A 15,160-nucleotide genomic window follows, 5' to 3' on the forward strand; every position below is an offset into this window, starting at 1 on the left:
ATTCTTCATTACCATGCGCCTTATATTAGAATTTATGCTTTTTTAAGCTGAGTTAATCCGACATCACGGCTTTAACGCAAACTCAATCCACCATACAGAAACATTTAGCGCAAAAAATGAAAATTAAAATTATGTGCAGATATCCGCCCAATCGCCTAAACACCGTGCGACAATTTTTGCGGCTTTATTGTGTGACACTCCTATTATTAAAAAAAAATTTAATGATTTCCATGCACGTAAACTTTCTTTTTTGATATGCGTCAAGCTTGGTGCTCGACGATACTTACTTCACCAAGCTTGATCTATGCTATGGTATGCGTATGAAGCGAGCTAACAGGAATAAATAAAATAACGATACCCGAGAGGCGTATGTAGCATAGTTGTAAGGTAAAATGGATAGCAAGACTCATCGAATGCGTGACTTTGGCGAGAAGTAGCCCTCGTTCAAAGTTGATTTGCATGGCGGATGAAATCGTGGATTCCGTACACGAGCGATGTGTATATCCTCGACAACATTTCAGATAACTTGGTCGAATTATACATGGAGTACGTAATTTGTCGTTGTGGAATCTCCCTTTTAGATATTGGATGCTTTACAATATGAGGCTTCTCAGCAAGAGTGAAAAAGCAGCGCACGAGAATGACGAGTCACATCAGTGTGTTGAAATATCAATAATGAACATGTACTACGGTTCCTCCACAATGAAATGTAAAACAATAATACAATCCCCGTAATATTCACCACTGAAATACTTTCAAGAAATTTGCTTCTAACCTTGCATGTATTTGAAAATTTGTGGTAATTTCGCAATTTAACAGATTCTGATGATTGTACTGTGGTATGAAAAACTGAAGGTAACAAAGTGCCCTCCGAGGCTGCAAGTTAAAATACAGTACGTTCAGCAGTACTACAAGAAAACAATTGATGCTTCGAGAAGTGCGCACTTTTGGGCTAGTTTGTTCGTTGCATCAATTGAAGTCATAGCGCTGGATTGACAGGGATATGAAAGGAAACAAGACGTGCGCTACGTCTATAGCGCACGTCCTGTTTCCTTTCATATCCCTGTCAATCCAGCGCTATGACTTCAATTGATGCTTAGTTTTTTTTTATGGAAAAGTTAGAGTTCCTCCTGGGCTAAAACTTCCTCATGAGGCGATTGCGCACAGCAAGACAGCAAAAAGGGACCCTGTATGGTCGCCACTACCTCATGCATAAACATGTTTGCTGACGAATACAAAAGAGATAGTACAGAAATTAATATATGTCTAAGGAGCCACTCGAGTAACACAATGCCACGTTGCAATCGAAAAAGGAAATACCGAAGCAAAATTGAAATAATAAAGATCTTAGGCAAATATCCCGTCCCCGGGAGCAATAAAAATTAGCCTATTCCTGCGCAAAAAAAATCAATTCTTGTTTTTTGTGATAAAACTACAATCTGATTATGAAGCACGGTTCCGTGAGGGGGTTCCGTTATAATTTTTGACCACCTTGGATTCGTCAACGTGCACCTAAATGTAAATGCAACGGCATCTCCGTATTTCGCCTCCTTCGAGATGTGGATTTAGCGGCTGGAGACGAACTTTTCGCTTCGACCTTAGCAGCGCACTGTCAGAGCCACGAAGCGCCCACGACGGGTAGGCTCGAGTACTCTCACTGATTGTGGGACGTCTGTCTGCGTAAAAGATCTCCGTAAGTATGGGACCACTATTTCTGCAAATGTAATCTGAAACTGAAAATATAGATGTCATACGCACGATCTGGCAACAGAAACCGAGACAGACCTGTATCAGTACTTTGCAACCATCGATTTCGTCTCCTGTTTCTGTTGCCGTTGTGACTGTCTCGGATGCTGCCAAGCAGCACCATTATTAGCGGGACCAGCCTCTCGGTGCGACGAATGGATCAAGGCAAGGGTAAGTATTGGAAAGTGCAAGGAATCCTTAGAAAACACGCGCCATGCATTTATAGAGAGAGAGGAAGAATCAAGTATTATCAATGATCGGCAGACGGGCAGTAGTACACGTGGCAGACTTACGAAAACGGAAAGAGATGTAGAAGTACGGACTTGATGAAGCAGCACTGCATAGCAGTGTACTTCAACTTACCACGTAGGAAAGCCCGTATGGCACTGTGCCTTGTACGCCAGGCTCAAATGTGCACACCAGCTAGTAATAATGGTATCGAATGAAAAACAGCGTAAGTTCAGGTTCGTGTCTTGCGGCTCTTCGGCGATTATGTGAAGCACCGCGAAATCGACATGCTTTTGGACCAGTTAACCACTGCTTCTTGATTTCTCTAAGATTTCATAAAGAAGGATACTGGCATAGCGTGTTACTTTGTTTCATTCTCACTGAGTCTCTAATTTTGTTTTTCAGTGCTTGCCTGACATATTAGAAATCGCTCTAGAACAGCATACCTAAAAACAGCTGTGAAGGCCAAGAAATACGTTATATGGCAAAACACCCAGTACAGCTTTTTTACACACATCTTTATCTGATAACAAGTACTTAGTGATACTCCTTTGTGTCGTGGTAGCGTTATAACCGTGAGCTTCCTCTAAATAAATGCGCGTGTCTTTCTTGTGCCGAAGTGTTCTAGACTTTATTATATCTGTTTTGCGCATACGGTAAACAGTGACAACTGGTCCCAAGTATAAGCCATATTTAACTGCAAAAATTCGTCATGTACATTTTGGTTTATCAGTGGCAGTTGTTAAGCAGTTGCTCAATATGGCTTCAGTGCCCCTTGAATAACGCACTGAGGGGTAACTAACGGAGCATAATGTGCCAAATTCGCTATTCGAAGCCCTTTATTCGCAGTGAAAATCTGATTATCACGACTGACTAATAGACTAACATACCTAGTAAAATGAGGTTGATTCTGAAATAAGAGATGTGGATAATGGCGTACTGTCATCTGGGCACGATCAGCCTTTATGTGAACGTTTTGTGTGCCGAACGAGGCACCGATAGCTTGAGTTATTCCAAAGTTATGTGACTCTATAGAAGAGCTAGACACATATATAGTTGTGACAACGTTGAGCTTAGAAAATTCTTCACGTTATTTCAAAAACAATTGATTCAATCAATGTGTGCGCATTATAGTGGATATGAGTACAGTTTTCCTGCAATTAGCTAGTCCGACTTAGTTCAATTCGGAGAGAAGCTCGTACAGTCGGCTTCTCCAAGTGTGAAATAATTTGCGAGTGTAGTTTTATAGTGAACATACCATGGTTTATTGCACGTCCAATATAAGAGATACCTTACTGTTTTTGTTCATCACTATAATTTGGCACGACTCGCTTCTCTGAAGAAAGTTGTGCACGAAAGAACTAAATAAATTTTGAGGTAATGCACCTAATATGAAACGTGCCCCGAAGAAAGCAATGGTAAAACTTGGAGTTTTATGGCGCTTACCAAAGCTGATGACGAGCATCGTGGACCAAGTTTTTTCTTGGGATAAACTGCAGCTCAGGATTATAGTCATGCACCTCGGCTTGGAAGGTCGAGGACCCTGGAATTCCGGCATTCAAGAGCGAATTAATGTTTCGCCACTGTGTGCACAGGAGATGCGTAATGGTGCATACCAGGTCTGCAGTGCAGTGTAGTAAGTGCTTATTGTTTTGCACATCGATGTTTCGAACATGTCTTTGGCTAAAAAGACCATGATAAGAAAGCGTGACATCTGAGAATTTAATTTGTCGTCTGCGATGCGCCACAACAGGTCACGGTGGATGTGGGACTAGGTAGGCATTGATGATCATTGAAACTCTTTCACCCTGACTTGGAGCACTGGGCATGTGTCATCCGCTCTGTGCTGGCCTTAAATGAACCGCTTTGATTTCAACTTAGGTCACTGGGTATGCACCAGTGGATGTGCGGCACTCTTCAATGAACGAATTTAATGACAACTTCGGTAATTACCTATGTGCCACTTGGAATGTGCCGCTTCATAATGACCACAAAGAGATCCTTTAAATTTATACGATGCTGGGCGCAATTGAACCCCCCTCGCGAGGGTGACGAGAGTTCAATGAACGTGTTTCACTCTAACACTTTAGCGCGCTGTGACGTGAATGCACTGGGCATGTGCCGCTCTTCAATGAACATGTCGCCAACTTGGGTCATTGACTATGTGCCACAAGATGTGCGTCAAAGCAGGCAACAGTTCTCCGCGTTCGCACTTCTCGGTACGGCACGTTTCTAGTCTCGGAGGCCACATGCGGACTTCTTGGCTGCGCCACTAGGTGGTGCTGCGTGTTCAGAAAGACCCGCTAGAGAGTAGCCTCGCTGCCGCATGACGCGTTTCACAGCATTCGCACGCGCAGGCGCGTCATGCGTTTCAGAAGCCACGCTCAGGTTTCGCGGCAGTGCAGCTAAATTGCGTTCAATGTTCCTAGTGAAGCTTCAAATAGGATTTCCGCGGAGGCAATTACCTCACACATAACTCCTTTCGATGGCAGCAATACTTTGTGTAATATATATTGATTCAATGCTAAACGCATTACCATCGATAGTGATCGTGAGGTGGGTTCTGCCGAACCCTTCATCGACAAAATGGATGTCGGAATGTCCTCAAAGAGCATGCTAAGGCGAGTAAAAGATGAACATTTGTGTGCACGCAGGAAACAAATTATTGAGTGCGATTCTATTTTGACTGCACACGCTGATTTAGAGACGCATGAATAAGTAATTTTATAACTTCAACAGCGTAAGCATTTTTTTTTTTTTGCACGTCACAATTTCTCTGATCCTGAACTGAACAGTGTGTCGCGGATAATTTATATCTTTTATTTGTGGATGCTGGAAATTATGTTACATATATGGCTTCTCAACTTTATAGCAGCCTGCGTGTTTAATGGTTATTATTTAGCTCGGAGCCATCATGTGCAGGTCTTCTCGCTAAAGGCTGTTTTCCTAAGCTTGTTATGAGAATATTAGGCGAGAAAAAAAAAGAATTTTATCATTGCTTTAGGCTCTGAGAATCAAATCAAGGAAATATATCTCAGTATGTCAACAAATATATGCGTAATAGCTAACTCTGCTTTCAGTTGTGAGTTTTGAAACACATGCGCCAGACAATATTCGAAAATAGAAACCGGGCACTTCGTAAACGCTTGTTCTTCCTATATGCTTTCTATGAAATCCTTGCTGGCTAAGTTCAGTGCAACATACTTCACCACCTTAAATCTCAGAGTGGCGGAGATGTTGCACTCTGCTGATGCTTGTTAGACGGTGAGTGTAGTACTTAACAGGGATCAAAGCTTATCACTACGTCGCAATAGAGCGAGAACCCAGATGCAGAGTTTTACAGAAAGGGCAAGTAAACTGATTCGACAGTGCTTGCTATGAGACTGAATAGTGCACCGATAAAGCGGAACAACAAAAACTAGAGCACGAATGTAATATAGAATAGGCGAATACTTTCACAAAGCTATGGGCACATTGAAGACCCAAATATTACGCTGTAGCAGCGCCACGTTCAACTGCGGTGCCGCCGGCAGAGACGATGAAAACCGGGTCGAGGTATGTTCAAATAGCGTTTGGGCCATTGTAATAATAATATTAATAAGAAGAACAAGAAGAAAGAACGTTCTATCCAGCGGTCAGGACTGTCAGTATACGCTGGGGCCACTCGGGTTCTTCTGAAATAAATGTCGTCCTGGTTGCCTGCAACGACGACCTCCACATAGGGGTGGGCCAAGGAGCCGCCTCTTTAGTGCGGATGGCGCGACCATGGCAAGCTGGCAGGCAAAATTCAAGCCGTCCTTTCGCACGTTCGAGTACCAAGACGTCCAAGACTGCTTCGTCGAGATGGAGGTAGCCCTCGCTCTAAACTTTACCATGATAGCGCAATTCAAATATGAAATTTTGAAATATGAAATGTTTATCCCTCCATCCGACCTGCGTCTCCGCCAGTCCCCACCCTTGTTCAGTTCCTCCACGTGTTCCAAATAGCTAAAAGCAGACGTCTTGGCACACTTATGGATCACGCCGTCAACATTTATCTCGTCTTCCATGCTGCTAGCAGGCCCGGACTGCGTGCAGATTCTGTACTCCAGTTTTTTAAGTCGCTTTCTTCGCGCTTACAGATGACACCTCTTGCCGCAGCTATCCGTAAACAGCCCTCAAAAAATGTCGCAGCTTCCCATGACACTATCGCAATATTGCTGTTTCCCCACAAGGCTGCCACGCTCACTGTCGAGCACAGTCCCAGTGCTCTGAATCTGAGCTTACACCCACCACAGCGGACTCCTAGGTACATTAGTGTTGAAAATACCTCGAGCAGTGCTGAAAATAAAGGTGGCGTTTCGAATATCTCGGGACATTCCGAAACATCACCGCTACTGTAACCTGTCATCGATTCAGTCCCCGTCCTGTCTTCAACGCGTCGCCTGCTCTTCAGTCGACGGCGTTCACTCAACTGACAACGTGATCCACTATCAATCTATAATACCCCTGAACCATACGAAGACACACATTATGGAGCCAGCTCGTTACCCTTTCCCATATACTTTGTCCGACACTAGTGCACAGGCAGGCTCGAGCATCCCGGGGGCGGCAGCTCCATTGGCGCCATCAACATTCAACTTGGGCACTTCTCGTATAAATCTGGCTGAAGTCACCTGCTACGGCCACAATCTCAATACGGCTCTCATTTCATACCTTGCTTGTGTAACCACAGGCCATGAGTCAGGAATAGCTGTGTTCGTCGTTGCATGCCGATTTTTTCTGAAAAGCGGACAAGTGGCCACTGCTGTATATATATATAGCCTACAGAAGTAAAGTACATTTTTCAGGTTTCAAGTGCATGAAATTGTTCGCGTTTTCTTATACTCCAGTATTAAACTACCGCCAAACGTACAATAATAAGGGACATGGTTACTCTCTCAAACTACCTTAGGGATGCACCAACATCTCTAACAAAAGATCTGGCCCTCGCCGCTTTACCTGGGTTTCCAGTGCATTAGGCACACAACACGCTCATTGACATCTGCTACATCAGTATATCATAATACTCATGATGACAATTAAGAAGCATTACTGCATTGTATTACCTGCAACAAGATAAGGCATCAAATACGAAGGATGACGTATATGATTTCAGAAATGGAGCTGCGCCGGTACTTTGGTTCACATACTTGTGTTTCTCTATGCACTGAAATCTAATTTACTATTTGCACTGAACCTATAAATCCAAGAATGAAAACATCTGCCACATTGTCTAAAATACATTATGTAACACACCCTTAGGAAAAGTTTGTTCTGTTAAGAACTGCAGACACATAAAAAGATAACCAATGCAATAGAGCCGGCTTTCCCAATACATAGTTGTGATACTCGAACGACACATTTCGCCACTATTAAGTGACCACATACCACTAACTCACACACACACACAAATTTTACACAACTAAACGTAACTGTAAACAACATCAATACAAGAAAAAAAAACAAAAACGAAACGGGAATGAGTGTTCGGTATGCACTTGCGCTAGAACTGAAGCAACAATATTGTGTTGCCATTGAGGTGAGAAGCGACCAAAGGCTATAAAACCCATGCATTTTAGGGGCATCTCCAGCAGCCACAGGCGCGGGTGCTTGACGAGTGTTTTCACAGAGGCAAACACACAAGCCTCTTCTCTGAGTTGAAGATTTCGGCTGTACTCTTTTTTTACGTTAAACTTTACTTTCCCTTGAGGGTGGGAGCAGCCGGCGCCACAGCTCTTTCTCTCTCATATACTTTAGCTGTAGACAAACACTAATTTCTCTTTTTGCTACAGGATACCCTAAACAAAACTTTAGACATCCCCAGCGCTTTAAAAGCCTTAGTGCGCCATTTGCGTTTACGTTGCCTTTACGGCATCGCTTTCACAGTCCTAACTCAAGCCGCTTTTCTTTACCTTTCAGCAGACAAGTGGAACAAAAATACGTTACACGGATATTGCGCTGATATTGAAAGAGGCGACTCGTGGCTGTGGCGAATAAGTTAAGCGCCTGGATCGATCGTTTTGCTAAAAGCACCAAGCATCTCGGCCCAGCGAAAGGCAGGCGCATGTCTTGCCTGCCTTTGCACACTTCACGCTGTTTTCTTTTCTTGCAGATTTGAGAAAACTCTCGCTTTTTATACTCTCGCGTCATGCTTGCGGAGGGCGGGGCGTCTCCTCGCTTCGACGAGCGTCTATCCCTGCACCCCATCTGCCTCCGCTCGCGCCGCCCCCCCCCTCCCCCTCGTATCCCAGGCAATATCCCTTTTTCGCTGTTTGCAGTGCGCATAACTAGGGAGCAAGGAGGTGAAGTAAAAAGAATCGAAAAGACACAGCGAAGAACTTGTTTACGGAATTTGCACACAGTACTCTCAGGTAATGAAGCTGTGTGAGGCTCGTGGGTTTCTGTGCTCATATTATCGTGTTGTTCGCGCATACGTGAAAGAATGTGGAAGTAGTCGGGTAAGAAGTATCGTGTCTAAGATGAAAAAAAGGTGGACGCTAGCGTCGGTGGAGTCGTGACTGAAACAAAACAACGCTTTTTCTTGCGTTATCAACTTGCGCACTGTTTTGAGCTAAAAGATATAGTGTAAGTAGAAATTACGACTAGAAGATACTTTGCCAGAGGAGCCTGTCAAAAGAAAAGAACGAAAGACGCACGCAACAGCAATGTTCGGGATTTATAAGCGTGAACCAACCGTCTAACGACACGAATCAAAGTTAATTTCCTAATAAATTGAACAAGACGGCTTGTGAAATATTTTGTTGTAGATTAGCGTAGAAGTACATCCGGTAATGAACCAAAGAAGAAGTTGCTGTATATGGGTCCAGGTAGACACGTAAGGAGCTTACCTCAAGAATAAGCCAACATTGCAAATGCAGTGTTATGACTTAACGCCATTGTGTGGCATAGGCTGTAAATCTTCAAAAATACCAATGGCATGCGCGTGTTTCTTGGAGATTAAGAAAGCTCGCATTCAAAACAAACAAAAGAAAAAGCAAATAAAAAGCTCTGCATCCCACGCGATGTGGGAATCGATTTAGGCGATGCTTTCACTGGTGTTTGTAATCAACGCTGTTCCTGCTTAACGGCCATATTCAAGCGGAGACCACATGACACAGTTGAGGACGTTTTCAACGGACACTTCCTTGTTCGACATAAACTTCTGGCACTCGATCATCCACATGCCATGCATGACGACGAAGTAATGCCAATGATAGAACCACCCTGATGGCATAAATAAGTCAGTATGACAATTGCGCAGTGACGACATTGAAACGACTCTGGCAGCATAATGACGATACAATGACGACAGTGGTTTGATGACGATGACGCTGCGACCATCATGGTACTCAGATTTGGGCGTTCCGACAGCGGTGTGACGACAACATGATGCCGATGCTGGAATGATGCCGACGGTATGGCGATGAAAGTCGGGCGAAGGGAATGACGGATATGGTTTGATGACAACGGCATAGCGACAATAGAATGACGATGATAAAATTATTCCTACCACAATATAGCGACCACGGAACAAGCAGGATGGTATGACGGCGGCTCTGTGACAAGATTGCATGACGATGACGAAATGATGATGACGGAATGGTGAGGACGAAATTGAGAAGCCAGTTAGTCCCTGTCAGCTCTGCAAATTAAAGGACCCTTTAATATTATACTTACGCTGGATAGATTATCATAGCCGAATGTGATAAGCCGAGCCACGCGATCTTGAATGGATTACAGCGAGTTAATTAGGCAGGAATGGTAAGGGGTCCAAATGTATGACACGGATTCTAGCTAAGTGTGAACGAAGGTTACCTATGCTATTTTCCGGAAAGCAACACTTTGCAGAGATAACGTTCCTCTAATGTAACTAAGTTTCTATGACGCATCAGCCGCTAGTTGTGCGATGTCTTCAAATCTCATTAGAATACGAGAAATTAGGACGCCTAGATATTGGTATTCTAGAAGAAATATAAGATTCGTATACAAGAGTATACGAGGGTACCAAAAATGTATACTAGGGGCATTCCAACGTGTCTTTATTTTTTAGCGCAGCTGGGTTTAAGAAATGTGCAACTCGCGCGAAGTTTCATCAATTTAATTTATGCCTCCCTTATATTACAGGCTCTCGTGTACCGCACAGGAAGACGAGTCTGCTCCAGTCACGTCGCGCGTATTTGCTTGTGTTTCTGCAACAAGTCATCTACTTAAACAATGTAAAATGTCTTAATATACTCCGACTGTTCCTTTTCTTACCGGTAATCTAAGCCCAGAATGCTTCAAATATCTTTGCTGATACTTATGGACAGTTTTTATTGCCACGAGACCAACTAACACGTTGTTTCACATGTATTCTGAAGGTGAGAAAAGATGCCTCCCCATAGGAGCATGAAACCGCAAGGTATTCGCAAGTCTTGCTTTTAAGGAAGGCCACTCTGTCCAATAGATAAACCAAATTCGATGATTCCGGCATAGATATAAGCACTCTGATGCATATATGCGTCAACAGGAAGAACTATAATTACGGTGTCTGCATGTAAGATAGCCAGAATACAATACAGTTCAGTTAACCCAAATATGAAGATGCAACCTTTATTCTATTGTTGGCTGTGCCTCCCACAGAGCTGCTGCTATGCATCCACAACACCCCACCACTGGTCTTGCAAAGCTTCTGTATGACCACTGGTATGCGTTCGTAGGATAGCGTTGTGCTCTCGCCGAGTCGACGTACGGTCGGATGGCCAGTATCCGGCCTTGGCTGTTGGGAAAATAAAGTATTCGTCGTTGGCGAGCCGCAGGCTGTGTCGTCGATGGGCAGCTGCCGCGATCCCGCCGTAGGCGCTAGACCCGACACTCGGATGGCAGCACAGTCAATATTTGCACGGACTGGCACACGATATGTTTACTTTTAATCCCCAACTTGCCCCTGCGTACTGCATGGTGATGGTAGGGGAAGAGATAGAGAGAGAGAGAAAGAGTGATCCAGCATGTGGTACAGGGAAACAAAGGAATGGAAACGCTGTCGCGTGACAACACACATCGCTTGCTCAGCAGAACGAGCTTCCGTCAGGGCTCATTTCCATCGTCCTGTTTTTATTTCCGTGCACTCGTGAGGTAAGGAAGGCCCGCTGAAAGGGAAGGCATGTTCTTTCCTTCAAAGAAACGGTTGTTCGTACGCAAGCTGCGCACTGTATAAAACCGCATGCCGATGCGATTGACCTCATGTATTGCGGTTGAAAGAAAGGGCAAATGCAGGGAAGGTAGACGAGTCAAACCATAGCATTTATTAAAAGGAAAACTGAAACACCAAGATTGAGAGATGCTGTACATCGCTCAATGGAAACTCCGTGAAATAATCTGGCAAAAGGGCATTTCGACGAGAAATCTTACGAGAAAGGCATTTCTGTTTGCGTCTTCATGAGGTGTAGCCTTGTGTAGGAACGGAAGGTATACACGTGGCTATGTTTTCTTTGAATGTTGCTACGAGGTAAAAAACGCGCCGTTTCATGTGAAGCGAGGGGCTATGGCAGCAGCACTATAGTACTGCGATGAGGATGTGCTCATCAGGAGGAACGAAGGGAATAAATATGTGTGAATGTATGGATGGTTCAAATCGAAAGGAAGGAAGGAAGGATAGGGAAGGATAGATGAATCAATGGTAGGATGGGTGGACGGATGGACAACTTTACACCTTATGTCGATCCATCCACCCACCCAACCATTCATAGATCGAAGGAAGAAGAAAGGTTGGATGGATGGAGAGGTAGAAGGAAGGAAAGTATAAAGGAAAGAAAGAGGTTAGGTGAGCGGGTGGGTGGGTGTATGGATGGGGGTGAATGGATGGATGGTACAATTAGTGGATAGATGTGTGGATGGATGGATGGAGGGAAGTTAGAATGGATGGATAGATATGTGGATGGATGGATTGATGGAAGGTAGAATGGGTGGATAGGTATGTGGATGGATGAAAGGAACGAAGGAAGGAAGGATAGAAAAAATTTTAAGAATGATTTTGAATCATCTGATCTGATGTTTTTTTACTCACCATATATTTCTTGTTGCGCAATGCCAATGCGCGTGTTGTTTGTATTCTTATATTCATAGTCTTTGCTTTGTCCTAGGAATATTTTTTCATTGTATATATAGGCATTGTTTATTACTGATAATTGCCCCCCCCCGCCCCCGTTACCTAATGCCAAATTATGGGTCCTTGACAGAAAAACGAAGTCGGTCACTTCAATGGCTACAACAAGATGAAAAATGTGACGCTTGTTCCAATATTAACTTGCTTTCTTGCATGACTGTTCGTGTATAACGACAGGCTGATGCCTTCATGCGAACTGTGAACAGAGCAAAAAACAGAGGACAAGAACTATAAGACGACAATCACTGATGCTGATTTCGAACTAAAGGGTTATTTGTGTTTATTTTGGAGTCCTGTCAGCAGGTATATAATGCAGGATCTGGTTCCCTAGCTTATATCCGCCTGTAAGTTAGGGAGATTAATGTTACATAACGATTCAGGCAACGGTGTTGAACGACTCACAGGTATTGGCGTGCTCAGTCGCAACAGAGTCCGGCTTCCATTTCGACGAAGACGTGTCCCGCATCGCTGAAGACCAAACCCTAGCTTTCGTGCTTACATTATCCACTCGCCAACTCATCACATCACACGAAGTTAAATGATGCGAGATATCGAAGCTCAGTAACTGGTTATAGCGCAATATAAGCAACCAGGTTAAGCGTACGAACCAATGAATCCTTGCCCGCCGTACACGTTAATATAACGGTAATACTTTGAAATTTATGCCAAAGGAGCCGGGGGGGGGGGGGGTCTACGATGCTGGAAGTTATTTTTCATTTACGACGGCTAAAATGCCAGAGTTAGTACTCAAGAGTGCAATGTATAGATGGGAATAATAATTTTATAGTCTTTGCCACGTAATAAAAATGCTTCGATAAGTGAGGGCGAAAGCTTGAAGGTCAAAATTGCGCTTATTGTGGCACCTCTAGAGGGAAATATTGTGCACACGAGGGAATACTTTGATTGGAGATACTACTCTTGTTTTGTCAGCATCACAGCGGTCAATATATTTCGCCATTGTGGCGATTTGTGGACCTTGATAGTGTGCGAAGCCTGGTCGCACGACCGGTACAAAAAGACCGAACCGGCGATACTGTTCCCGGCATGCGTCTCCCGGCATGCACATTAGACATGACTGCACTCATGTTTGGCTTAAGCTGTAGCGCGTTTGATTACGCCATGCATCTAACGCGACGAAAAAAAATAATTAAATTACAGTTCCACAAAAGCGTTACAGAACCACGTCTCAAGATGTCAATAAAGTATTATATTTTAAATATGTTGCTGTTCGTTTGTAAGTATGAGTACTTTTCTTGCTCATTTAGCCAGGTGCCATTGTGACCGCATACTGGGAGCTCACGTTCATCTCTTTAAGAAACCTTACTGGAGTGGCTGTCGCCTGTTATAGCAATGTAGCGGCTCTTCTTTCTCTTGTGTTGATCAGCTAGAGAAAGTGACACATGCCTGGCGCTATCTAATGAGCCCGACATTTGCTGTAATTTAGGAAGCACTCCATTTTATAGATTAAAAATACAAACAGAAGAGTATGGCAATACGTTACTTTACAGTGCAGTAAATCTTACTACAAATCGTCTTTCCCGCTGTACAGAATAGTTATTTGACTTGCAAGCCGCTTTCGTTCTGTCGGTTCTCGAGCGTTTACAGTGCTCCAGCATGCGAGCACTGTAAATTTTTCTCATCTTTCAGGAGAAGACGAAGCAAACGTCAATTAAAGGAGCATTGATACCCAAGGAAATTAAAAAAAAATATCGGACACAAATGGAGCTCCGCAGCATGTTACACTCCTGTAACACGTGGAGGCGAAAGCCTGCTGCACACTTGGTAATGCATTACTAATACAATCGGAAGGGTCAAGCTTTTTGCGAGACAACGATACGCAGTGTGAAGTAGACGTGCGTCAAGCCGTTGTCTGCGAGCTTCGACCTCCTTTAAACGTTGCCGTCTCACGTAGTCGCGTTGCTGCTTTCGCAATTCGGCTTTTTTGGCTTATTTTCGACGCTTAGCTGCGGCTTTTAACCCTCATATGGTGGGCTCAGACTAGCGCCAACGACGTTTCTCTTTCACTTTACATTGCATCCTCTTAGCAGGGCAAAGCAGCATTCGCCATCGAACCCCTTGCTCCCGCCGCTTCGCACATCGCATCTCGTTTCTCGCTTGGCGAGCATCCTCGGCCCTAGCGTACTTCCAAGAGGGTATGCAATGCTTTACAGATGGTTAGGATGCTTGTTTCGAGCTTGTTCCTTATTGAAACATTTGCTGTTCTGTGTGTTTTATGGGTGATTTCAATGAATGTATGACCCATTACATTTTTGCTTCCTTACGGGCGTATGAACCATTGCTGCTGATGATAATTGTTGTACCACTCGACTGGACGCCACCTTAAGGGGGCGTGAGCTATTGGAATGAGCCCCTTAAAACTTTCACATTAATGCATCCACTTTTAGCGCTTATGCTGCTGCCCGCAGTGGTAGGGGTGCCCCCCCCCATTGAACCGTAGTGTTAAGTTATGCCGCAACATCGTTCGTCAAGATAATCTCCGATGTAAGTTCCTTGTTTCTGTAGCTTGTTTCTAGATTGTAATAACGCGTATGCACCATATGTAATTGACCAGTGAATTGGTGCTGTCTTACTTGATCAAGTGTTCGTGCAAGATTTACAGTATTTTGACATCGCGAAACGAAATTGATAACAATAAAACCCTATCTCAGGACAACCTGACTCAGTCTCTCGTCATACACCATATCACACATGCTAGTGCCTGCTGAAAACATCATACTAGGATAGCAATATGACATGATAATGAATAAAATTGCATTCCATACTACACTATAAACTGGGTAACTTTATGCCTGAGTAACGGATAAAACAACGATTACATGGTTCATAATTTTGATAATTTCGTTATTATTGCTCTGGCTAACGGTTACATTGTCAAAACTAAAAGTAACAGAAGGCATCTGTTAGTGGCTTTGGCAGCTTCCGGCATGTACCCTCTATATCGTAACCCATAAAAGTCTGAGCAACCTATATAACTGAGAGTGTTCTAATAAAGAACGTTCA

The sequence above is a fragment of the Dermacentor variabilis genome, chromosome 2 (assembly GCF_050947875.1).
Source record: "Dermacentor variabilis isolate Ectoservices chromosome 2, ASM5094787v1, whole genome shotgun sequence".
Taxonomy (NCBI): domain Eukaryota; kingdom Metazoa; phylum Arthropoda; class Arachnida; order Ixodida; family Ixodidae; genus Dermacentor; species Dermacentor variabilis.